Raw genomic sequence first — 26,822 nt, forward strand, 5'->3', positions numbered from 1 at the left:
ACAACTCATCTAGTTTGGGGGTCACTGCCCCGAGTGCTCCGACCACCACAGGCACGACTGTCACCTTTACCTTCCAGGCTCTCTCCAGCTCCTCTCTGAGCCCTTGGTATTTCTCGAGTTTCTCGTGTTCCTTCTTCCTGATGTTTCCATCACTTGGGACCGCTACATCCACTACAACGGCTTTCCTCTGCCCTTTATCTATGATCACGATATCTGGTTGGTTCGCCATTACCATCTTGTCAGTCTGGATCTGGAAGTCCCACAGGATCTTCGCTCTGTCATCCTCCACCACCTTCGGAGGTGTTTCCCATTTTAACCTTGGGGTTTCCAGTCCATACTCCGCACAGATGTTTCGGTAGACTATGCCAGCCACCTGTTTATGGCGTTCCATGTAGGCTTTCCCTGCCAGCATCTTACACCCTGCAGTTATGTGTTGGATCGTCTCAGGTGCCTCTTTGCACAACCTACACCTTGGGTCTTGTCTGGTGTGGTATATATGGGCCTCGATGGCTCTGGTGCTCAGGGCCTGCTCCTGAGCAGCCAGGATGAGTGCTGTGTATATATACAGTATGTGTGTGTGTGCTTTATCGATGGCAGAGGTGTACAGAATTGTACAGTTTCTTTCTGATATCCCAAATAAAGAATGCAAAACTGTAACCCATTTATTACCATGGCAACTAAATTACTATTGTGTTGTTATGGTCTTAGCATGTTCGGCATTTTTGCTTTATTAGGGCTTCAGTTAGTTTTATTATTAGTGTTCACTTTGTATGTTACAATGTAGCACAATGGATTACTCAGCGGTTACGATGTCCGCCTCAACAGTTGAGGTCCGGCCGGCTTTGGATCGCACCTCAGGCCTTCCTGTGGGGAGGTAGCATATTTTTTTTCATTTCTGGGTCTACACTTTGACATCGACAAGTGTCTAGTGATGACATACTTGATTTCTAGCATCTGTAAGAACTACATTCCATTTGTCAGCAAAGCTTGATACCACAGCGGATGCCTCTCTTAGCAGTGGCGATTGTCTGAAACGATGCAGATTTTTCTTTTACATTCAAAGTGGTGGTCTTTAAAGATCAACATTTTTAGACATATTGGAGTATATTATTATAGCTAACGTTTTCTTTCAACACTTTGGTGTGCTTTGTAATTCCTGTTCACCTTTTTAGTACTATAAATTAAATGTGTATTATTTTTACAACAGCAAAAATACATTTTGCAGTTTTATTTTATTATCATCACATAAGGAACACACAAAAAGCCAGTGAAGAAAAGAACTGTGAAGGGCTAGTCGGTCGAAAAAAAAAAAAATCAACAATCAACATGCACAATTTCAACATCATAGTTTTTTTGCATATAAATGAGCAACACGCATGTAGGTTTTCATAATTTTTATTAACATTTTCAGGGGGGAAAAAAACGATTGTACAAACCTCACAGTTTGGTGACTTCATCATGAAGAGTTGCAGCCTTTGGGGGAGGCAAATGTCAAGTCTGCCCGGTGGCGTATTGCTGCCCTTCAGGGAAGGCAGTAGGTTGTATAGTTATCTCCTGATTGGGCACTATCACTACCCTGAAACCACACAACCTACTACCTCACCCCGTACGAACATCAGGAACATTGCGGAACATCACATGAGCAAAGACACACCACGTGCATGCAAACAAATACAAATGGCAATGAAGAAGAAGAAAAAAACATCCCGTGCTGAGGGAACAAAGGTCGACGAGTGCAAAGAAAAGCAAAGTGCAGTTACAGGGATACACCGTTGGGGAGCGCTGCCGCTTAGAAAACGTCATCGGCGGTCCTGGGAGGGGATCCAATCAGACGACATTACAGTCACTTCAGGAAAGACAGTAAGTTGTATAGTTATCTAACAGGAAGGGTGTGACCCTAAAACTATACAACCTACTACCTCACCCCAAAGGACAGTGTGTAAATATTCTCTGCATCCGCTCATCTGTGCTGCTGTTGCCCGCTTTTGACACACAAAAACATGTTACTCGACACCACGTATGAAACAATGGCCACGTCTAAACTAAATGCGACCGATCGAATGTAGCCAAGTGGGATTACCTTGGTTGACTCGCATTTCTTTCAAGAGGCAAATGCCATTAAATAGTACTGCGATTTATCTATTTGTGTTCATATTGTATTTAATTGAAAGATGTTTGTTGTTTTTTTTTTCTCTTTCTCCTTTCTTCTTTCTACATACATTCTTGCTGCTGGAGGCTGTAAATTTCCCCAGTGTGGGACGAATAAAGGATATCTTATCTTATTAATCCATTCGAGCAAATTCACTGTACTAAATCTTCATTTTGATATTTTCATACTGTATTTTGGCATTTAGAAACTGCATTTTCTATTTCCTCTGCGTGATTATTAAAATTGTGATATATATGTGTGTGAGTGTGTGTGTGTGTGTGCGTGCGTGCGTGTGTGCGCACGTGTGTGGTTTATATATTTATATCTCGGCATCCACCATACAAAGAATAACATTTTTCACTTTGTAAATCACTACGTGTTCTGTTCAACGTCTGACCGTGCATCTTGCATCTGAAATGGTCAACAATATATTTCAGGCCTTGGATTCCATTTGACCGAACTGACCAGTGACCACATACAGAACCAGTAGGGACGCACAGCTCAAACGTACACCCCAACGGTCTTGTCGGCGAAAACCATTTGCCATTGCAGTACTCGTGACTTCTCACTTGGTATGTGCTTACACAATGTGTTTCTCACCTCCTCTGCACCATGAAGTAGAACCTCAGCGCCGCTCGGCAGCAGCTCCACCTGAAAGAATCACAGAGCAAAGCCATCCTTTATTTGCATGGGGAGACAGAATGGGAATAACTTAGCCTAAGGACTCAGGGAGGCGGAGTGTGAAAAGTTTTAGGTAACCATTTTCAATTGTTGCATAATGGAGGAGCATTCGGAAAATCATCAGCTGTGTCTCATCCATCCATCCATCCATTTTCTGAACCGCTTAATCCTCACTAGGGTCGCGGGGGGTGCTGGAGCCTATCCCAGCCGTCTTCGGGCAGTAGGCGGGGGACACCCTGAATCGGTTGCCAGCCAATCGCAGGGCACACAGAGACGAACAACCATCCACGCTCACACTCACACCTAGGGACAATTTAGAGCGTCCAATCAGCCTGCCATGCTTGTTTTTGGAATGTGGGAAGAAACCGGAGTACCCTGAGAAAACCCACGCGGGCCCGGGGAGAACATGCAAACTCCACACAGGGAGGCCGGAGCTGGAATCGAACTAGGTACCTCTGCACTGTGAAGCCAAAGTGCTAACCGCTGGACTACCGGGCCGCCGCTGTGTCTCATATTTACTGTAAATCTTTGACAATCTACATTAGTGTTCTCTGTACCTAGCTACCTTGCTACATAATGTTAACATAAAACCAATGTTTTTTGTTTGTTTGTTTGTTATAGCATTTAATCATTTCTATGTGGAAATAGTACATGACTGCAGTTTTTAAAAAATAAAATCCTAACATTCTGTGTTAGCGTGTGTGTGTTATGTACTCAGATAGGTTAGTACACCAACTGGTTGAACATATTCGCAATTAGGTTAGATTACCTCAATCTCAACAGCCTTGAACACATCCATCCATCCATCCATTTTCTGAACCGCTTAATCCTCACCAGGGTCGCGGGGGGGTGCTGGAGCCTATCCCAGCTGTCTCCGGGCAGTAGGCGGGGGACACCCTGAATCGGTTGCCAGCCAATCGCAGGGCACACAGAGACGAACAACCATCCACGCTCACATTCACACCTAGGGACAATTTAGAGCGTCCAATCAGCCTACCATGCATGTTTTTGGAATGTGGGAGGAAACCGGAGCACCCGGAGAAAACCCACGCAGGCCCGGGGAGAACATGCAAACTCCACACAGGGAGGCCGGAGCTGGAATCGAACCCGGTTGAACACAGTGATACCTTTTCCTTTTTTTTGAAAGCCTGCTAGACGTTAGCATGTAGGCCGCTAACCTTGTTCGGATTTCCATTTTGTTGGAAGAATGGGAACAATGGCAGCAGCAATGAAGACGGTATTAAATCGAAATACGGTATATTGCAAAGGGACAGTCGCAAGCAACCACAAAAACAAAAATAAAAAAACTTCCACTGACTGCGCGCTAATACATCGGTGGGGCCATGAAATCAGGCGGCCGTCACATATGAATGCTCGATATCACTTTTTGTCAGACCGACACCAGTATGAGATTCGCTCTTTGAATACTCACCGATACAAGTGTAGATAAATACACAATGGCAATAAATAAATAATTGTGACAGACTTTTCTTTCAAACCCAGATGCTGATTCGCCAATGTGTCAAACTGCTGCAACATTGAACAACTACTCCCAAGGTGGATTTACTGCTTTTTTGTGTTTTTTTTTCCTTAAGTATCGATGGCTGGTATCGGCATCACTCAGTGCGGGAGGCGCATTGCTGTGTGCGCAATGGCCGGCAGTCGACTCTCGCGCAACACCAGGAGCAGAAAGCCACGAATGCGGATGACCATAATGTATCCCCGCCAGACATTAGCTGCATTTTCTCATGCTGACGTGACAAGTAACATCTTGTCTACACGGGGAGCAAAATGGAAGCCGGTGAATTTAGTTTTGAGCCGGCGATGCGAGTCGGAAAATTGGAGCCGCATTTTGGTTCTGATTGACTTTCAAAGTTGTTCCAATTTCACAACTCTCCCCGACCCCGTGGGAAATAAAGACAATTTGATCCAGGGTCGAATGTTGCCTTCATAAAATGTTTTAAGAGGAAGTAGACCCTGCTGTGGTAAAATAACGCAAACATTTCCGGATAAATATCGATGCTTACTGCAGTGAGCTTAATTAAGTGTCACTTTGTGAGCTGATGAAAATTTTGCTTGCTAACTTGTAGCACTTTTCGGGTTACAAGAGGTCCTCGTCTGAAGAAAGCACCGACGGTACGGCGCTAATGAATGGTGCGCCATTATTTGGTTGAGTAATAATTCCATTGGAAAAATAGCCAAAGCAAAATCTCTGCCTCCAACATTCGGATGACATCGCCACTGTCAAAATGGAATTTGTCTCTCTGTGGTGGAAAAATTAGCCCCTTGTGAAAAAGAAATCACTGCCTACCTTAGTAGAGACGTAACGCGGAGGCTCGCGACGCATTTTTTGCAGCGTGCCAAGTGCAGAAACTATTTTATGTAGGTCTACCGTTTTAAAATGCTTCTCCTGGCTGGACCATAAAAGTGTTTCTAAAAAGCATCATAGCTAAAAAAAGTTTGTATATATGATTTTAAAAAAATTATACAGTGCAGTATTGTATTGTATAATTTATTCATTCATTCATTTTCCGATCTGCTTTATCCTCACAAGGGTCGCGGGGGTGCTGGAGCCCATCCCAGCTGTCTTCGGGCAGTAGGCCGGGGACACCCTGAACCGGTTGCCAGCCAATAGCAGGGCACACAGAGATGAACAACCATCCACGATCACACTCACAACTCGAGACAATTTTTGAGTGTTCAATCAGCCTGCCATGAATGTTTTTGGAATGTGGGAGGAACCCGGAGTACCCGGAGAAAACCCACACAGGCCCGGGGGGAGAACATGCAAACTCCACACAGGGAGGCCGGAGCTGGACTTGAACCCAGTACCTCTGCACTGTGAAGTCGACGTGCTAACCACTGGACTACCGGGCCGCCCCTGTATAATAATTATACTTAAAAAAAAATCAATAACGATGACTACTCCACAGATTTATCATGGGTTCTTTTTTGGAACGTAACCCCCGCGCCTGGATAGTAGCCGTATCAGAGTCCAGTCTGGCCGGGTGGTCTGCTTTCAAGTGAAGCCAGGAGCTATCATCTGCGTGCAAGCGCGGGCTCTCGGTGCACACCGCACTACAGGCTAAAGAAAGAAAAAACAGCACTTTGCTATGAGTGGTTCTTGGAAGTTGTGCAAAGTCAGCGAGACGGCTCAGACGCGTGAAAGCCGAGAGCTTGTAACCGATAGCCGCTTTGGCCCGGGGCACCTCTACGAGCAGCTGACGACCCCCCGCTTTCTTTCGGCACGGCGACATCTCATCATGTCACGCAAAAAAAAATAAAAACCGAGTGCTGGTAGCGACAATCCGAACGGGCCACACACGATGTTAGAAGCACAACAAGTCCATCCATCGCTTCAAGCGGCCTCGGCGCAAAAGACGGGCTCGGTTGAAAAAGCCACTTTAATTCAATCACACTTAAGCCTTAAGTGCTATCGATCAATACTGGATCTCAGTGTAGCCATAGGACAAAGTGAAGTGCTCTAACCTTGTAATGTGATCTATGGGCTTCTTTGGTCAGCGCGGTGGGTAGCTTAGCATCTGGATGTTTGGACAGAGCGGGTCCTCGGCGTGTTCGGCTTCACGATCACAATCGTTCGTTTGCTTTGGAGCAAGGTGCAATGAGCTTGATTTCGTAGAGAGAGATATTCAGTTGACAAAAATGGTCCAGATGACCAATTATCGGTGAATGGTGCCATTTTTTGGTTGTGTATTCAACATGCTACCAGCGTATTCCAAAATGAATCAATTGAACTTCCAGTTTTAGTTTCTGAATTCGTTCCAGCCAAGGAATGTGGTTAAGTGCAGGTGTAAAATTGCCGCATGTCCCTCGTGGCCTCAGGCAGAACCGGTGTAGTGGATTTGATATTTTCTGTTAACGTAGAGCGCGGAACTCCGTTCAATGGTATTGTGTTGCATTTACATAATTATCAGACCAATATTGGCGGGGGGGGGGGGGGGTTGATATCAAATGAATCGGTGGATATCAGCAAAATAGAGACCAATAATAATAGCTGCCACAAATACACTAACGCCGGTCTGCCTACTGTGACTTCGGCGTTGGGCCTCTGCTGTAGGAAGTGATTTGGCAACGCTGTGCGCAACTTACATTTCTTTATTTATTTTTTAAAACTCAACTTTATTGCCACGTACTACTTCAGAGGTAACAGCGAGTCATTTTTTGGCTTTATTTTGCCCTGCCGAGGTTTATTTGAACAGTTTTTGTTTCCATTTTTTTTTCCTACATTGATGAACTTTGTTCAGCGGAGAGATCGGTGCTGTTGAACGGTCTGCGGCTGGATGGATGGAGGTCTTGAGGAGCCGACGATGAGAAGAAAGGAGCGTTGGCGCGGAGTGCCGATGCGGATTTGGAGCTGGGAGTCGCGGCTTGGAGTTTGAAGCGGATTATGTGGGACAGGAGAAGTGAACTACCGGTAATCTCTTTTCGTCAATGGACGCTAGAGCTTCGTGTTTGCTTTCAAAACTTTGCTTGTAGCAGACGTGTGCACATTTTTCAGCATGATGTCTCTGATCCACTGGTGAAAGGACACTTTGATCCTCTCCTCTTTCATCTATAACTGCTTCAGACAACAAAGTGTATGCAGAAAAGTGGTGAAGATTGCACGACTGTCTCTGTCCTATGTGTTTTCTTGTGTTATTTTTGTTATTTTGACTTCAAAATGGCGCCGCGAGAGTGGCTGCCTTTCCAGCAGCTCCTATTTTGTTGTTGTTCTACTTCTTCCTTTCATAACTTTGCTGCTGTGAATCTGGAATTTCTCCATTGCGAGACTAATAAAGGTTTTCTTAACTTACACCTGGCAGCGACTGCTAAGAACATTAAAGCCTTCCTTTGAAACACAGCCTATAAATAGTTTTTGTGGTGGTGATCCCAAAACGCATTCCACATACGCCGAGAACCTTTTTTAAAAAAAATCCGTCTCGATGAAACGAGTGCTACGTTTCTTTGCTAAAGTTGCTTTATGCTCCTTCGTGGCAATATGATGCGTGTGTGTGTATGTGTGTGTGTGTGTGTGTGATATGGGTATTTAGTGTGTGTCCGTACACTCCCGTACGCATCTATAAACAGTACACGTGTGAATGTTAGTGGTGCGATGGTGCAGACGGAAGGAATCCTGATCGACAAGATGGAGCATTTCGAAAGCATAGCTCCTCCACCGAGGCCCAATGGAAAGGGGTGGTGGGGTGGGGGGGGGGGGTGGGGGTGATGGTGAGGAGCACAGGAGTGAGGGAAGGAAGCGGCGTGGACAGGTCCTGTTACACATGTCATGGGGGCTGCAGGGGCGGGAGGGTTGGCGAGCCACAGGGGGACGCCTGCGCGCAAAGTCAGACGGGCTGACCTCTCAGTCACCTATAAGGCAGATATGCTTCAGCTTCGAGCAAATGCGCAAGAAAATCTTGAGTTATTATGGCGTGCGCGCGTGCGTGCGGGGCATGCGCGTACGCTCACACCTCAAGTGAGCCTGTCAAGCGGCGAGATTAAGGGCCCCCGGCAGCTTACCCTCCCAAACCAGCAGGGCCGTAAACATGCCAGGTGAAGAGGACCGGATTCGACCCAGCTAGCACGGCCCCTCTGCGGCCCCCATAGTCACATCTTTGTAGCTTCCAAAAAATAAATTAAAAAAAAAAAAAAGACGAAAAACGAGCCTGATGATTATAATAACAGGGCACGCTGTTGGGGTCAACCAGCCCAGCCTTGGCAGCTGCTTCTCATCTTTCACATGCTGCGTACAGTCACATGTACACAAAGACTGAACAAGCACTTGTGTGGGATGCAAACAAGGGAGTGTTAGTGTATAGTACGGTGTGCAATAGTGGCTTTGGAAAGGACGTGTAGACCGAGACACCAATATGTAAAAAAAAAAAAAAAATAACAAAAGGGGGGGGGGGGGGGGGCAACTTACACGCTGGAAAAACGACAGCGCCCCATCGAGCTGCATCTGTCGCCTTACTATATATAGCGGGCGTGTCAAATCGCCCTGCGGAGCACCCCCTCCCATCCCCGTGTATATGAACTCGAGCTGACAGACACGATGCCGGAGAGGGCAGACTCTCGTTGGCGTTGGGTCTCTAACCCCCCCCCGAAGAGCCGATGACCGCTCTGTTTACGGCGCGCTGGCGACAGAGCTGCGTTGAGGTTCGCTTCGCGGCTACGTGGCCTGGGAGCGCGGCTTAAGCCGACCACGCCGGGGGGGGGGGGGGGGGGGGGGCTGGCTACTGCGAAGCCTGGCAGCAGCCATCAGTTCGGGGCCTGCTGCCAAAACTATAAAGTAATGGACCTTTGATTAAGCCATTTTCATAATCCCTCCCACCCCACCCCTCGCTACTCTGCGTTGGACGAGGACGGCGTTTGTGGACTTGGAAGTCGGGTGTCGAGTCGATGCACACTTGTGCCTACGTGCGTCTGTGCATCACTGCCATGAGGCAAGTCGGCGCGATATGTGGTTACATGTTGCAAGAAGCCATCTGCTCACTAGAGGGTGAGGGTTCCGAGCTCGCACATATGCCCCCCCTCCCCTCCCCCTCATAAACACCGTGCTTTATGCAGAAAGCTTTTAATAATTCATTCCGTTCACACAATATGGACGTTGCACCGCCCCATATGTGCAGACGGAACCGCGATATGGAGCCACGGGCGCCTTCCTGACCTACAAAAATGGAAGCTATTGAGCTTGCGATGGGGCCGAACTACACTAAGTAGGTCTTGAGGGGGAGCTCTGCTGTACTTTGCGACCTGAGTCTAAATCAGCTCATGACAAACATACAGTGGACCATCCACAAGTGGTCAACCAAAATTCGGGACTTTTTTTTTTCTTCAAACTCCTGTCACAAAACAAATGATCTTGCCTCTTAGGCTCAGTGAGCATTGGAATGATTACGCCGCACAAGCGAAAAGTACAATATGAGCAATACAGAGGGTCTTGAGAATATGAAGATACCAAGCTGCCACTCGGTCAATTATTATTATTATTATTTTGCTTTGACTTGGTAGTGAATGAAGCTCAGCTCATAGCCTGGCAGATCATCCCCCCCCCCCCCAAAAAAATAATAATAATCAAGCTGTTTATTGCCACTGCCGCTTGAAGTTGACTGTCAAACTAAACATCAAACGAAGAGACTCAGACAATTCAAAGAACCACAAAGTTTTGCCTCGGTTATGTCCGTTAACATAAAAAAAATAAAATAAATTAAAATGTGATGGACAGCATCGGTGTCGTGGTGATATAAACCTTTAAGGCACCGACTAATTAAACCAGAGCCAGAACAAAATGACAATACTCAAAGGCATGGATTATTTTGGTTCCATCCTCATACGATTGACTTACTTTCATAAATATTACTTCAGATCAACTTTATTTGGTTTAAAGGAAACGGAAGCTTTGACTCATGTCAAAATAATCCTGTTAACTTAAAGAACATTTCAATAATGGATAAATTTGATGCTAACATAAGAATAAGTAGAGGTAATTTGAAACATGGAATGTTTTGGATATAGGAAACATTTCACAAAAACATCTTATGGCCTTTCAGGCTAAAAAGATACCGAGAGTCAGCAAATAAAAACAAATCGCCTCAATGATTTTGGGCTTAACTGTACGAAAAAAAAATGGCAGCATTTCCATATGCCTACTGCTATTTATAAAAGCGCATGCTTCGCCACATTGCCACCAAGCTGCACTCTTCTGCACAAAGACATACGCACACCATTCCGTCATCTTCACTCACCCCGAACCGGAGCAACTGAGGAAACACGAAAAAAAATCAGCAACATTTTCCAAAGATGAGACACTATTAAATATTTTACAGGCAAAACTCCTTCCTTCCTTGTGGCCAGCTTTTTTCTTTTGCGCACAAATTTGCTATGAAGAAGAAGAAGAAAAAAAAACCCTCGTGAGTTTTTTTTTTAAACAAGAGACACACTGCAGTGCAGAGAAGTTGGGAGGATCCGAGTAACATCTGCACATGTAATCAAATGCCTGGCACTGAAGCCAAGCTTGCTCGAGGCTGAGGGGCGGAGCCCGAGGTTATCGAGTGCACAGCGGGAGCCCAGGCTCGAGCTGAGGCATGGTGCTGCCGTTTCGGGTGCAGACAGGTACACTCGACAGGCGTTTTTGAGTGCAGAACCGGACGGCTGTACGACGGGGATAAAAGCACCACAGGCACAGCAGTGAGAAAAAAAAAAAAAAAAAGAGGGCGACCTGTTTAAAAGGACCCATTTTCTGTCTTTCTCCCACCCGCTGCCCGACTCGTTTGGCAGCGCCACACAAAATGGCGGCGCTGGAAGGCAAGAGAGTGGAAACCATTTTCGAGACGGGCCTCCGCCTGGTGGGCAATTAGGGGTTCGCTCTAAGCGTTATTCTGTAAGTTAAAGATGATGCTCTTTGGGTCTAATAACAAGGCAACAGACGACAGACAGAACGGCGACATTTTCACAGCAGGTGAACGAGAGAACACCTTTGGGTACTTACGACCGAAAGTGCGTCAGTGGCTGTCTCCGCCGCTTTGGGCCTCTCGCTGATGTTATGACTCAAACCTCCTGAAAAGAGAGGGAAAAGGAAGACTGAGTTATGGTGGCCCACAGAAGACAATTTAAGGGGTGGGTTTGGTCTCTTGCTAGCTAAGTTTGGAAACACCAACAGCACAATGCAGTTTGGACCAGGAAAGATTGATCTGTAAATACATATACAATACATACAGACACTGCGAAAAACAAAAAACAGTGACCCCCCCACCCCTCCATTAGCCATACTTTTTCTGTGAATCCTTGGTTACCAAACTTAAATATGCGGCAGTCCACTGTGTTGCTGTTAGCTTCCGAATTAGCAACCTTGGTTATGTAGCATTGGCGCCATCATATTCAATTGTGTGGGAGCCAACTAACTCAGTGATTAAGGAGTGAACCAGCAGGTTTTGTCCAAACTAAATATGCTAACTGAGCAAATTGTTCTGTCGTATTTTGTTATCCTAACAGTCCATGTCATTTTTAACATGCTGTCACATTATCGATGATATACCAATAAAAAAAAATAAACACCATTTTTTTTTCATGTGTGTAGATTCTAGGTAATCCAAGTCATGCTACTCCGCAATAGGTTGAAACAAGGCACCTAGAATTTTGTTTTGCGTAAAATATTCAATAATGACTTCATAGAAATTTAAGCTATTATGCGAATAGAACCAAATCACTGAAGGCTAGCTAATATGGCGCACAAACCTAGCTAATATGGAAGCAGTTATGCTGTGAAGGAAGTATGTAGAAATAAGACAACGGGGGCCTCCTTTGGCAAGTCAGATCTCCGAACATTTATCTGTCAAAAATGAAAATGTGCTTCCTTTCGAACACAGGAAAGACCGGACTGGTTCAAATGAATTCAACTCGATTTTTCCTAGCTGACGTCATTGCGCTACGGCGAGTATTGCTCACACAAGTCTCGAGCTTGCAGACTACTTGCAAAATATTAACAAAAAGAAAAAGACAGATATTGACTGTTTTTTTCATAAATAATGGAAATATGTTTGTCATTTGTTTTGAATTTATACTTCTTGGCCTTATTGACTATCCACAACAAATAACAGACTTTTTTTTTGAGTGATTTTTTTCCACATTATTTTTAGTCTTGGCTTGGTCTGTCAACTACGTCGGTGACCTGTTGCTTTAAATATTGCTGCCATCAAGAATTGTGGATAATATCTAATATATCTAATAATATATTTTGGAAAGATTCGTTCAAGGTCGCAAACGGTCGCCACGGACATTTGCCAGACATTGAAATTATATTTAAAGTTCAATTCTCAACATAGGCAAGTCGAAACCCGGTTGGGAGGGGTTTAGATGCAGTTTTTGAGGTCAATATCAAGTTTACCGGACTGGTTATCCTGTTTCCTGATTAACTAATTGCTTATTCAGTCTTTTATCCATCTTGCCAAACTACCTCGTTCTGATCTAGTAATTCAGTCTTTTAATTAGTCTAGTAACTTCCTAGCCAATTACGATCCAAATAATCATCATAAGTGTGTGTGTGTGTGTGGGGTGGGGGGGGGCACTACACGAGTCTGTGCATTCTTTCTGTACAAGACGCACCAACCCTCCACCCTCACCCTCTATCTACCACTCGACGGTACGCGCAGACAATCTGGCGACGCCGCCAAAAACCGGGGGTGGCGTTAGAGGGACTGTGCCACGTGGCCGGGGCGAGGTGGTGCGCATCACGGCGAGGACGTGTGGCACAGAACGCTCCCGGTTGCGCTTTTGACACATGCGTGTGTAGGTTGGGCAACGTATATCGGGGGAGGGGGACGAGGGGCGCCGGAGGGACCCGGTCCAACTCGAGGTCCGTCTGTGGAAGACACTGCCAATTAGAGGCCTTCACTGAGTAGGTGATAATTCCGTACAGGGACGCTAATTGCGGCGCGGGGCACGGCCTTGCTGCGGAGGCTCTTTTATATACAGTATTGTTTGGAACGTTTATAATTACAGTTCAGTGCCTTGGAGCGCCGCCAGCACATGTTTATAGATTCATGAGTAACCCAACTCCCGCAGCCCGTGGAGACAGATTCATGTCCGTAGCTCAATGCACTCAATGCACTCTGCGTCGCGCACACACAAGCATGTGAGTGCGTGTGTGTGTGTGTGTGTGTGTGTGTGTGTGTGTGTGTGTTTGCATGCTTATGACTCAAGAACCCTGGGCAAGTACTGTATGTACAAGTACGAAATCTACATATAGTACAGCAAATAGCTGCGAGCAGGGTGAGAAAAAACACTTTCCTTAGATTTCAGAGCATTTTCAGAAAGGAAACGAACCACTAATCTGCTTTTTGTGCCACTCAAGGACTAGGGAACAAGAGCTGTTCCACCAACAGCAAGCGAGAAAACTATTCATGCCAGATAGCAGGGGTGCAGTCCATCGCAACCTCATCCGACAATATTGTCTACAAGTATTAAATACAAGCACAGAATGCAAATTAAAAACAGCTCAGGTTGGTACAACTACACCGCAGACCAGTAGAGTTAGATGTGGACTATGACCTAGTAAAATTGGAAACTTCAAAAAACAAAACAAAAGTGCACACATATGTGGTACGCATTTGCAAATCTGTAAATGTACATACAGGACGTGGTCTTAATTGGTTGTTTTGCTTACAGCCCAACTGAAACGGATTTTGGAGGCTGGTGCCAATATTTGACCGCTAAAATTCCGAAAAGTGATTATTAAAAAAAAAAAATTTTAATCTTGTCCTGTCATTCCACCAACAAAAAAAAATTAACAATAATTTGTCATATATTATTTGAAGAGAACAGAAGAGAAAAAAAATGCAATTTTTTTTGTTGCAATGGGATCTTTGTTAAAAAAAAAAATCTGGTTTTTGAACATTTTCTAAAATGCAATCATTGGCCGATTAAATGGACCCGACTATGAAATACTTGCATTTTATTTATTAATTTCTTTTAGCGAGTACAGTGATGACTTATGATACAAGTTTATGAATCCCACTCATTCTCGGCAACCGAGCAGCCAATCACATGTCCTGCCAAGAAATCATGGAGATCATCAGTGCGGCATTAATATTGATCTTTAATATGACTGTTAAAGAATTATTTTGACTATGAATACTGTTAGAATGCCAGGCGACGTGTTTTTTAGCATTAAGAATAACCGAGCGGACTGATCAGACTAATTTTTGTGGTGGGCTTTGACACAGAACATTCACTTTTTTTGTTTTATGCTTAGTTTGGCAATGCATTTTAAACCCTTTTTGGGGAAAAAAAAACCCCCATCAGTTCTATCGATCAAATTGCTGTTTGTGTGAGCCACTGCCACCCCAGGGTGGATTGTATCTCAAGTTGGTTTGTCAAACCAAACCATCCCCGCAATATTTTATTGACAGATGTTGACTTTAACAGAATCGAACCATGTGACGTCACGTAGCCAATCAGAAAAGGAAGACTTTGATACTGAGAAATATGACATTTCTGTGAGTTAAAATCCAGATTTTCTTCCTTTTTGACTTTCAGGAAAGTCCCAAATGGTCTTGAAAGTTTTTTTTCCCTTTTTTTTTTTAATAGTGCTGTTTGGAATAAAAACACACCCAAGGTTAAAACTCAAAATTCTCTGCTCAGGTTAGCAATGATAATTGCATTTCTTCAGTACACGATAGCAGAATGCTTGCTAATCCCTTGATAGAGCAGATTTAATCCTTCCTAAAGACGGTGTGGAAAACTCAAGGTGAAAGATAATTCTGCCGCGTTTGCATCTTTTTTTTTTTCTTCTTTAAACATTCGCTGGAGAAGCCCCACTCCCGCCTGCAAACGTATCTCCGAGTGAAACAGTTTTGGCTGACTTGACAGTTTCGCAGGGTCCAAAAGTTGTCTTGGCACCAGCGAGAGCCAGAAGCTGTAGAACTATATGAGCAATGGAAAAGGGAAAAAAGTGGAGCGGGCGTCACTCTGTGTTATCTGGCCATCGCCGTTGCTAGGCAGAAGACACGTGTACTGCCGACTAAAAGTTTCTTTTATAAACGCGCGCTGAATGACATAGCGGTCAGCTGCAACCCCCAACCCCCCACCCCAAAAAGTCATAATATATGTAATTTGACAAATATTCTTGAATGTTAGCTGGCTGGCCTCCGGCTGTGTAAAGCGGCCACCAAGGGCCCCTGCGTCCATGTGAAAGGTCTCTTTTCATTTGGGCATGATGTCACCATGACCTCATGTTGCTGCGGTTTCTGCGGTTAAAATCACGTGTGACCACATCCCAGCTGACATTCAGATTAACGCAGACAGACGGGAGTGGGTGGAGGAAGAGTGGGCCCCCGGTCCGCCCCCCCCCCTCAGTCGACAGAGTGATGGACTTAATGACCTCCAAGTGTGGTAGCAAAAAAAAAAAGACGGAAAAAGGCTGCTTTCTTCTTCTTTTTTTTTTTTTTGCTCCAGTGGAGTCATTGTGATGCTGCTGTGAAACACATTTGGGAGGGAGGGGGGGTGGGGGAGACACACACACACACACACACTAGATTTCCTTATTTGTCCCGCTGGAATTTGTTCTCACGAGAACCTTTTTTTTTAAAAAACTTTTTGTAATGTTTCATTGGACAATGATGATTTGCTTTGCAAGATTTCTGTAATTTGCAATCAACTTGACCACATAGGAAAGTTTGATTTTGGGTATAGTGGGGAGGGGGGGTGGCTGTGGCGTTTTTTAATTTATTTTTTACAAAACCCGACCGACTAAATTCCCACGGGAGCTTGCGACACACTCATCACGACTATTTTTCTGCAACACCAACGTCAATGCCAAGGTGTTGATTCTCACATAAGTTCACAAACGCTGATGCGGCATTAAAAATGACACCAAGGGTTTGAAAATAGAATTTTGTTTTGTACAAAATCCTCCTTAGTTCTGCGTAAGGCCGGGTTAAACATCATGCTGCTTTAAGGATATCCCATTCCCTGTTACATCATATTTAATAAGAATAAGAAAACATTTATGGAGACATTTGCATTTAACTCTCATTATGATCTTGCTTTCCAATTGCAATCATGACACGGTCCTAAACAGGCAATCATTTCGGGACAACGGGCTTCATCTTGCAACTCAACATTTTAATGGGTTGGCTAATATACAAGCCATTGTCAGAACGGACTTAACCCGTTTCAATTTACTTCAATATATGTGCGGTCAGAGCGCACTTGAATTAACCACAAAACGTGTTGTAAGAGGACTTTTTTTTTTGGGATATGTACAAAATCCCATGAAAAGTTCTTGATAGCAGGCTGCTGGTGACCCAGACCAAGAAAAAGGACACACAACACACAAATCAATGAACTTGACTATTTTCCTTCCATCAACGTGAGCGTCACTCCACATAAAATGACAAGTGACGTCATAATTATCTCTGCCATGCTGCCGATTGACCACAACAGGAGCTGAGCGAGTCGTCTGACCTTTTCCTTTTTTAAATGAAATTAATTTCCCAAGCATTTGGATTCTTTTGCGGTAACCCAATTATTCGTCTGCGGCATTTTGTACGTGATCCAACAATAATCCACCCTCACGCAATAAAGCATTACGTACCCCCCCCCCCCCCCCCTCCCACATCGACGTGGCAAGTCCTTTCGCAACATGGCGGCTGTGCTGCACTGATATGCAGTTGCTGTGTCTGAAGAGAGTTTGGGTAAGGGTGTTATAAAAGCGTAATAACTATATTTAAAAATCAATTTATATTTTGGATTTTTGAATGACTCCCCCCACAGACACAAATTGGCAACTTTTTCTCCACTTTTTTTTTTTTCTACCAAGTGCTACTGCTACTCCAGTCACATCAGAGCTTGATCCACACAGCACTGCGCCGCACTGGCAGTTCAATACGAGGAGGCCGCATTCCACTTCATTCGGCACAACACACTAATAACATCCGTGACACGGGCTGCATCCAAAAGTCCGCCGTCACCAACATCAGAAATGACTGGCTCACTTTTTGGATCGGCACCATTCATAGCCGGGTTTTAATACTGTGGATGTCATTTGAGGTGGTGTGTGACTGACGGCGTTAATCAAAATGAAGCATGTAGCTCCTGCGTTGGGACCTCATGAGGATGCCAGCGTGTACCAGCAATATAACAAACGACTAAATATCCAGGCACATTGAGTATCAGTGGGAACACACACACACACACACACCCACACACATTTTTATCCCTCGATTTATTTTTGCTGTTAAAAAAAAAATTTCATCAGCAGTATGTAGATTTACTTTAAAAAAAATAGCAACAACATCTGCTGCTTCAGATTTATTGTTTATTTTCAAATCAATTATTTATCCAACATGTCGTCATTTTGGAGTTTGCATATTGATTGATGTCAGTTAAGATGGGTAAAAACATTGAAAAAAAATATATGGCTTATTAAATATGACCACACATGCAGAGAAATCCATTTTGTTGATTGCTAACATGGTAACAAAACTCAAGTGTCCACATGACCATCAACAAAGCCTCATTTTTAATTCCAAGTTTTAGTAAATGTATTGAATTATGGGGACTGTGATTTCAAATCGGGATTTTTTTTTTTTAATAGTTGTTTCAAAATCATTTCCGCCTCGAACATTCATAAATTGTCCTCCCTAGCTTGCTTGCTTAGGACAAATACAAATAACCAGCATGCAGCTGTTAAAAAAAAAAAAATTGCACCGCACACACTTTCCACTCTCCAAGTTCATGTTCAAGTTCAAAGTCACGGAAAGGTTCAAGTTCAATTTCAGCAACCTCAACCCCCCCCCCCCCCCTCCCTCAACTTGTCCTTTCTTGCACTCTGAACAATCACTTGCTTAAAAGTAACATACGACTTGTACAAAATAAGAAATAAGCCACCAAAACCTTTACGGAAGACGCCTAGTGGGAAATAGATGACGTTTGAGAGAGTAGCTATAGGAAGACTGGGAAGGGGGGGGGGTCATCATGGCACTCACAAAAATGCATTTGCGCATTTGTGAAGTGTGCCCGCGTGTGCAGCTCCAGTGCGCCGAACCTTTCGGTTTGGGCTGCGCCCAACTCTCAAGGTGGATTTCCCACGCGGGACAGAGAAAGCGTTACGGCATGGCGCCATGCACCAACGTGCGGGCCGGATGGGAAGGGAGGGGGAAGCTGAAGAACGTCTCAATCGGATCAAGTCTGATGGCAAAATTAGTTTCATGGAGTAGAACTAAAAAGTGACCGTGTAGGCAGAGCTCAGTTGCCACTTTAAAGGAGGCAACATTGGGGGGTGGGGAAGGGGGGGGGGGATTTTTCTAGGTTAAAAAGAAGTAAAATAAAACAAGCATTTAGCATTTCATATTTTATCTGTCTTGCTCATACCACCAAACTACACTTTTGATCGTCTTTGTTCACACCCCATAAAAGTACGTACAGACATAAATCTTCCTGTCGGCACAAAGGGACAAGCATTGACGGGATTCGACAAATGCGAAAAATGGTAACAACATTTTTAAAAATTAATTCAGGCGGTGAGATTTTCCCCATTTTAGTTACTACAGGGCGGAAGCCACATCCGCCTTCTCGCCCGGCCGGCCGCCCGCCCGCTCGGCACACACTTGGGCCCGCATCACTCGCATGAAGTGGCCCCGGGAGCGAGGCCTTCCCCTCTCGCATCCCCTCACAGGCGCCACTCGGAAAAGTTACGCAAACAAAAGCGCTCCCATGTGTCAAAACGTTTGTGACGGGAGTTTGCGTGTTTATTTGCTCTCCAATCACGTCAACTCAAAACCTCGGCATCAAAAACGTCGATGTTACTCACCCGTCTTCCGGGGCGGCGGAGTTCGACGACTCTTTTCCGAGACTGCCGAACCATGCGTCCCCCCCCCGACCCGTCTTGCTCCTCTCCTCTTCCACCATCTCCCGGTTCCGAACCGCAATCTCAGCTCCGGGCCTTGGCTGCACCCCCCCAGCCCCCCACACCCCTCCGCTTCAAGTTCAAGTTTGGCCTAAAACAATAGGAGGCCATGTGGCTTCTGTGAGCAATGAGGAACGTCGGCAAATAAAAACGCAGTGTCTGATGCATGCGAAAAACCGGACGCGGCGTGATGCCGTCTGGGGCCGCTTCCGTCTTACGGCTCCACTCGTGAAAAATGAAAACGGTTTGTACTCTCGCACTCTTTCGTCTCTGGCGAGAGATGCCTTCACTTCTTCGGCGAAGAGTATTCAAAGCTGCAGCCCGGCCAGCTAAATCGAAGCACACGCACACGGCTAGAAGTGCACAAATTGGACACAACATACGAGGAAGGCCTTCTGATGCAAGAAAAGCCACCCCCTATCCTACTCCCCCCCCCCCCCCCAAAAAAAACTGAAATGCACAGTTACGAACGCTTTCTACTCCTCGTCGCTTTTTGGCCTCTTTTATTTGCACTTGGCAGCCGTCCCAGAAAAACGCTCTGGCGGCTCGGCTCGGCCCAAAGCTGCTCGTCCGCCTGCGTGTCAGGAGTTGCGCGGCGCGCAAAGGACGGAACGAAGCCGCAAGACGGGAGGCGGAGGACGATGAAGAGGAGGGACAAACGCTGGATCTCGTCGAAGATGGGCCCACGCTTCCCCCCTTGCCTTCGTCGTGGTCGTCAGGATGGCGTGCAGGTTAGACGCCCCCCCCCACCACCACCACCACCACTGATCCAGCTAGCAATGGCGGCGGCGAGAAACCTCCATTTCTGATCCAAATGTTCATAAAACATCAACAAAATACAGAAAAATAGTCTTGGTTTTTTTTTGTCCAGCAAATAAAATGTTCGAAAATGCATGCGTCGAAGGCAGCAAGATCCAAGAGCGCAGGAATCGGGGGTGGTGGTAAAAAACTGTGTGCGCCCAAAAAAAAAAAAAAACTGCGCGAAAAAGGCCAACTTGTTGCCAGCTTATTTTGCAAGAGCTGCAAGTTGGAGGCAGAGGGTTAAAATCCAAACGAGTGGCGAGCGGAGGGGGGAGAAAAAAAACAAAACTCAGCCTATGAAGGGTGGGCGGGAGAGCGACGGCGGCTGGGGAGGCCCGGACTGTAGAAATAGCAGCAGACTACCCCTCACGCCCCCAAAGCCTGCTCGCCTCCCTCTCCCGCTCTCCTTTTCTCCCCTTCCCCCTCTTTCTCTACCACTCTAAGTTTTCCCCCTTGCGCGAGGCTGGAGTCGAAAGAGGCACGAGCGAAACAGGGCGCAAAAGAAGTGCCAGCTAGAGCGAGAGCAAGAGAGAGAGGGAATGAGGTAGGAGGAGACTGATGATGCAACAGGAGGCGGGGCCAGGAAGAGGAAGGAGAGAGCGAGGCTTGAAAAGTCAGAGAGGAAAAAAAAAAGGGGGGGGGGGGTGAAGGAAGAGTGACACGACCCCCGGGAGTTGCGCAGGCGCAGTGTGAACGTCGGCCGCCATAGTGGCATTCGGTGCAGCATCTCCCCATCGAAAAAGGCGGGGGGGGGGGGGGGCGGGGAAAGGGCGACAAAGTAGACCCCCCCTAAAAATTGTATTGGTTAAAAAAAAAATTAATGAATAAAAAAAATATTCCCCCCCCCCCCCAAAAAAATGTTGACCTGGTTCTGTCGCGGCGTTGCAAACGTTGACGCGTAACGCAAACACGTACGCAGGAAAAAAAGATAAGCTTCCAAGAGGGTTTATTTCAGGACCATGTGGCCCGGAACGCACAGTCCTCGTGTCCCCGGCCGGCCTTGTTGTGTCACTGCCAAGCGAACTGATGGCTTGCAGCCTCTCATGGTGCTGGCACCAATTCAAAAAGGCCGATAAGCACCTTTTTTAAAAAAAATTCCAGAGCGGAAAGCGAGCAAGAGGAAGAAAAATAGCTGCCCTCTTTTGCACTAAACAAATGCCGAGTTGGTTCCTCCAAAATAAGAGCTGTTCTGAAAGCGACGCAGCGATTATTTTCTTCCATTTATTCTTGAATATTCTGTTATTAGCGCACCCGTTGCCCCCCCCCAATTTCCCCCTTCAGCTCCCCCCAATTCACGTTGTCCTTGAAGCGCCGCCATCTTCCCTCCTCCCTCCTCTCCTGCTCCTCTCCCCTCCAGCTCCCTGCCACCTCAGCCACCAGCGTTTGGCTTTTTTCCCACTCTTGTAGCACATTACTGTAGCGCTATCGCGCGACAATTCCCGGCTTCTGTTGGGCTCGCTTAGAAAAATGGAAAAAACATTTTTTTTAAAAAAGGGCAGCGTCAGGGGGGGAAACGACGCATCTCCCGCGAAGAGACAAGGTGGGTTCTTTTGGAGCTTTTTCTGACTTTAACATTGTCGTGTTCTTGTTTTTCTGCTGTTTAGCGAGGCTCCGTCTCGTCTTGCTGCGGGCAGAAATCGCACGGCGGCGCGCTATTTGCTGCTCTCCGAGAGGGATTGCAGTGCGAGCTGCCAGTTTTGTTGCTTTGTAATGAGCGCTGATGAAGCTGCTCACGAGACACGCAAATATGCGGACGTCCTGTGTGTGTGTGTGTGTGTGTGTGTGTGTGTGTGTGTGTGTGTGTGTGTGTGTGTGTGTGTGTGTGTGCGCGCGCGCACGTTGAAGTTGACACAAGGAGGAAGCGTCGCTCGCAGGCTTCCGTGTAAGCACATTGAGGCTCCACGTGCACGCCTGTCCAACGTCTCCACATATGAGTGACTGAGCAGGCGCGCTAGTTAGCGCTGAGCTATTTCAAAGCAAAAGAAGATGGCGCCGCGTCATTGGGTGTGTGCGTCGGATGGCTGCTTTTTTGAGAGTTTAGCGCAAAACTTTTGGCTCGGCACACCCAAAACGCCGTCGGTCGAAACGGGGCCGCTTATCGATCATGGAGCAAGCGCGCGCAAGTTGGCGGCAATCAGCCTTGCTTTTGGTCTAGTTCTCATTCGCGAAATGCGTTGCAACACTCTTGCCTAATTTTAGGAGACTTCATTTTCCGTTTTGCAATCAATAGAATCAATCATTGTACAAATGATTTGCCAGTGGCAAATGTTACTTTGTGACAGTGATTATCACCCCCCCCCCCACCCAATACAAGTCATCACTCATCTGCCACTGCTCGTTCTTGCATTATGTTGTTCGTACGGCAGACAAAATACAAATAAAAGACCGTTGCGAGATTTAAACGAAAGAAAATTGGGAGCACTTTAAAATCAAGGATGGACTTTGGGTGTAAACGTTTACAGAAAATAACGCAATTTTTTTTTTTATCAACCCAAATCTTTGTGAGAAGAAAAATCATTTTGCAATCGTGTGTCCCCCCCCCCCCCCCCCCAAAGCTGTATGTTGTATGCCCATACTCTTTAGTTTGCTGCTGCACCTGGTTTGCCCAGATTTTGATATTCCATTTTTATGGGGGGGGGGGGGAAATAAATAAATAAAACTAATATTAAGCTAGGTTGTGGTTGTCGTAATGCGAATTACCGGTATGATGCAGGGGCAGGAAAAAAAAAAACTTCAACAGATTTTTGTGCGCAGTGACTAAAGTGCTTCTCTTCGAGTGGTTTGCCAACCACGACAACAAATCCACTTCCCATTATTCCATTACACGTGATTTAATCGACATCTAATATTTGGACTTTTGTAATTAAAGAAAAGAAAAAGATTTGAAAATGCGCTGCAAAGTTACTCCAGACAAGCCACAGTGTCTTTCTGACAAAATGGCGCTGCTGTTTCAAGATGAAGAAATAACAACGAAACACAAACTCCAGACTTTTTAAAACATGGATTAAAAATATCTTAATCGTGTCTTCATTCCTTTTTCAGACTCAACGTTTTCAGGCACAGGTGAAAACGTCTCATCTGAAGGCCTTCGGTAGCGCGATTGTTGCTGACCTTTTTCTCGCGTGCGAGAGTCGTTCTGAACAACAAATCGCGAGTTTGACATCCTCCTCGCGGCGTTTGAGGCAGTTGGTCTGCCCCGTGAGTGGCGCACGTGTCCAAACACAAGCTCTCTATTACGCCCCAGACCTTCGAGGGCGCTCCCCTGCCTAGTCAGGGTGAGGGGTCGCGACCCCCGGGTCAAAAGTGTTACACAGGGAGGCCGAGCTGTCCCATTGAGCGCGCCCGCCGCTGTTTGCTTTAAGAAGGTAAAGATTACAAACACATTAACTCATGCCGATTAGGGGGTGATCCCGGCCGGGGGTCGGAGGTCCCGGGCGGGGAGCGTGTTGCGTCTTATTAACAGGGCCTGACCTTTGACCCCAGCAGCCACTTTTAGAAAACAAGACGGCGACTGACCGCTTTGGGCACAGCACTTGAAAAGCGCGGACAATCGTCGAGGCCAAAATGGCAAGTTTGAAGGTTGCGCAAGCGCGCGGCTCTCCAACGGCACAAAATGGTTGACGAGAGACACGATGAGTGAAAACAAAGGCCAAGTTCAAGTTTGTACTTGTTGTTCTGAAGGCTTAATGCAAATGTAGTTTCAGCGAACGCAGCCAAATTGCAGCTTAAGTGCGGTTCAAAGAAAAACATTAAAAGCAGAAGGAAAGCTTTTGACTTTATATACGGCACTTGATATGCCAAGTGCTCTGTGAGTAAAAAATTCTTCATCCCGATTGCTTTGCCACAAGTTCAAAAGCAAAATGTAAATAAATAAAAGGCACATTTATTTTGAAGGTTCTGAACGCGCCACATGTTAACAATGGCACACCTGCTGCGTTGGGTACAAAATGGCCGGCGAGGCCCGTGCGCGCTAGCGACTGACTGTAGCGCATGATTCAAAGAGTGGCCCGCTTCCACCTTCTCGTTAACCCTTAATGCACTTCAGCTTCATTAACGACAACCAAAATTGCGGCTGATATGCACCATCTTGATATAATTCCAGGATTAAGAGCAAAAAATGAAATAAAATGAGAAATCTACATTTTAGTGTATTTCAGAATGTGTGAAGGTTCAGCAAGCACTTGTTTTCATGCCCTCAAACCTCCAGCACAAAAATTGCCCACCGGAGACGTGCGCAATATCGACATTTTGCACCACATGAAAATAAAAATCGTGGCCAACTTCAAGTTGGGTCGCCTTGGCCAATAAGCCTTTTCATGCACTTCTGATTCCTTCACCGCAGCCAAATATGACAACAGTGTTACATCAGACAAACCAAGAGGAAATTTTGGCCGATTAAATTTCTTCCTGGAATGTTTGGCTCCAAGTTTGAAGAGCGACAAAACCAAAGTAAAGCCTCGCTCCGAGAATTCCGCGAGCGCACGGCCCCGCACGTCCTAAAATGGGCGCCCGTTCGTTGCTGTGATTAGCACAAAATGGCTGCCGTGAGACAGGCGCAGCATCAACACATTGCGTGATGGAGCCAAAGCGAAGTCAAATAGTAGCTCGCGATAAATGTGCAACTTTTGGCTCCCGGTTGCCGTCTCTCATTAATTTCATTAAACGGGCCGTGTGTGGTCTGTGGAACCGCCGCAACCCAAGTGGCAGCTTTCGAGTAGTCCAAATATGACAATCAGACAATTTATGGGGAGAGCTTGAAGAATGAAATTCTTCCCGGATTGTTTGGCCCAGAGTCAGGAAAAGACCACAGTATGCCTTTGATAAAAATGAACAATGAGATGAGCAGGAAACACGAGTGTGGATGAGGTCAACTTTGACATTTGCAAAACCTCCGTGTCTTTTATTTGCCAAAGCATAATATTTACATTGCTGAGTCGATTCATTATGTTTATAAATTAAAAACGAACATTTGTTTCCTCAGTTATTTGCTAAATAATAATAATTACATTGATCATTCTTTTATGTTCATAAATTACAAATGAAGATTTTTTTTTCCTTAGGGTCAATATTAATAATGCCATAAAACATCCCCCTCACCCCAAATCAATATATTTACTCTGTGTAGTCGAGATTTATGTCTGTATGATTAAAAAGTTAATTAAAAAAAACTTTCCATAAGGAAATATGGGGAACAAAATTCATACACAATGAGAATGTCATTTTGCAGTCCTGGTAATCGTGTATGTGTGTGTGTGTGTGTGTGTGTGTGTGTGTGTGTGTTCTCAGATAGTTTGCTAGAACTTGCTCCAAAGACTAGTTTTTCCCCCAGCGTCACATTTTTTATGATTCAATATTTCTGCTCTAAACAGAGATATCTAAATTCTTAAAAGTACAATCCAACACAATTTGAGTTTGCTTGAAACTCACCGTTACTTTTTTTTGACCACGATTCTTTTCACATAATCACCCGGTGTTTAAAACACAACCCCCCCCCCCCTCATGCTTTCATGACCCACTTTTGTCAATATGAAAAGCGCAATAATGAAGGCTATGGCATTTTGTTACAATGTTGTCTGGACAGAATCCAAAGTGCAACTCACTTCACTATTTCTTGGCCGGGGGAAGAAAACCAAAGAGGAGAAGACGGACGAGGAGGAGCAAGAAGCAGCAGCAGCAGCAGCAGAGTTCTGCTGAGGAAGCGCGCGGGAAGAGGCGGCACGGCGCGGACCTGCTGGCGTTTGGACCTCGGGAGTGCGGGTCAAGCTCTCCGTAGAGGGCCGTGCCCTCGCTCTAACTTCAACTGGCAACTCGTCAGCAACGAAACCAATCGTCCTGCATTTTTTTTGTGTGTCGCCCATCAAAACGACACTACACGTGGTATTGCAAACTGAAGACACATTTCAAGCACAGTGCAGTGAGTGTGATTATTAGCAAGATGGATTTCTTTTGGATCAGTCGATACGTAGTCATTGCATTTTTAATCGCATTGATATTTTTTCACTTTTAAATTATTGCCACATTTTTGTGGGGGAGCAGCGGGAGTCTACCAAATCCTGAGGTGCAGTCTTATCTTTTGCTATTTAGAAAGCTATTAGAAACAGCTCTCGGTGTGAAGCAATAACACACTACTGCTAATTACAACACATTACATTTTTCAAGCATTACAGTAAATCATCCAACTTTTATTTTCTGATCATTTCAAATCAGTGTTAAGGATATCAAATTCAATACAATTCAACGGTATGAATAGAATGGCATAATTAGTCAAATATCATTCACCCCTCCGCCGAGGTCCAACATGCCAATTTTACAGACTACATGTTACATGTTAGAATATTTTAGTTTTAGGCCAGTTTTATTCCTTCAAAAAAAAACCTCAATATTTTTGGTGAGCCACTGTAAGAGTTTGTATTTTGTACATTAGCATTGAAAAAAAATGCTGTACTGCACACAAGTGAAATAAAAGTTGGATGTAAACGTGTAAAAGCAAATCTAAATACAGTTGCACTTTTTGATGACATTTTGACTTTTTGTTGCTGTTGTTGTGGTGGTGCGTACCCTACCTCACCAAACTGACCGCATAGATTGATGAACTCATAAACTATGTTCTATTCACTGAGAAATGTCACAATACTTGCGGAGTGTGTGTGTGTGTTTAAACCCTGGATGGTGGAGGAAAGAGACACGACACGACGTCAACTTGAGTTGTAGCTAGCTAGCTAGCAGTAAGACTATATGCTAATTGCCAGTTCTATTAAAAAAAGCATTCAAACTACTTCGAATAGT

The 26,822-nt window shown here is 45.3% G+C and overlaps 2 long non-coding RNA genes across 6 annotated transcripts in view; one reads left to right on the forward strand and one right to left on the reverse strand.

The window, feature by feature from the left end:
* Positions 1-1,381: 1,381 nt before the first annotated feature.
* The window catches only part of LOC127597630 (uncharacterized), a 146,098-nt gene continuing 120,657 nt past the window's right edge, over positions 1,382-26,822 (reverse strand). For 3 of the 5 annotated variants that reach the window (XR_007961697.1, XR_007961695.1, XR_007961696.1), the window contains exons 2-4: positions 19,140-19,588; positions 11,319-11,386; positions 1,382-2,800 (exon numbers count right to left, since the gene is read on the reverse strand). This is a non-coding gene — a long non-coding RNA (uncharacterized LOC127597630). Of the gene's footprint in view, positions 2,801-11,318; positions 11,387-19,139; positions 20,795-26,822 lie in introns of those variants that run through there. The other 2 variants (XR_007961694.1, XR_007961693.1) reach the window with 2 other exon arrangements.
* On the forward strand, positions 21,145-26,554 carry LOC127597629 (uncharacterized). Its single transcript, XR_007961692.1, has 2 exons — positions 21,145-21,576; positions 25,618-26,554. It is a non-coding gene; the product is annotated as an uncharacterized LOC127597629 (long non-coding RNA).

This window comes from Hippocampus zosterae, chromosome 3 (genome assembly GCF_025434085.1).
Source record: "Hippocampus zosterae strain Florida chromosome 3, ASM2543408v3, whole genome shotgun sequence".
NCBI lineage: Eukaryota > Metazoa > Chordata > Actinopteri > Syngnathiformes > Syngnathidae > Hippocampus > Hippocampus zosterae.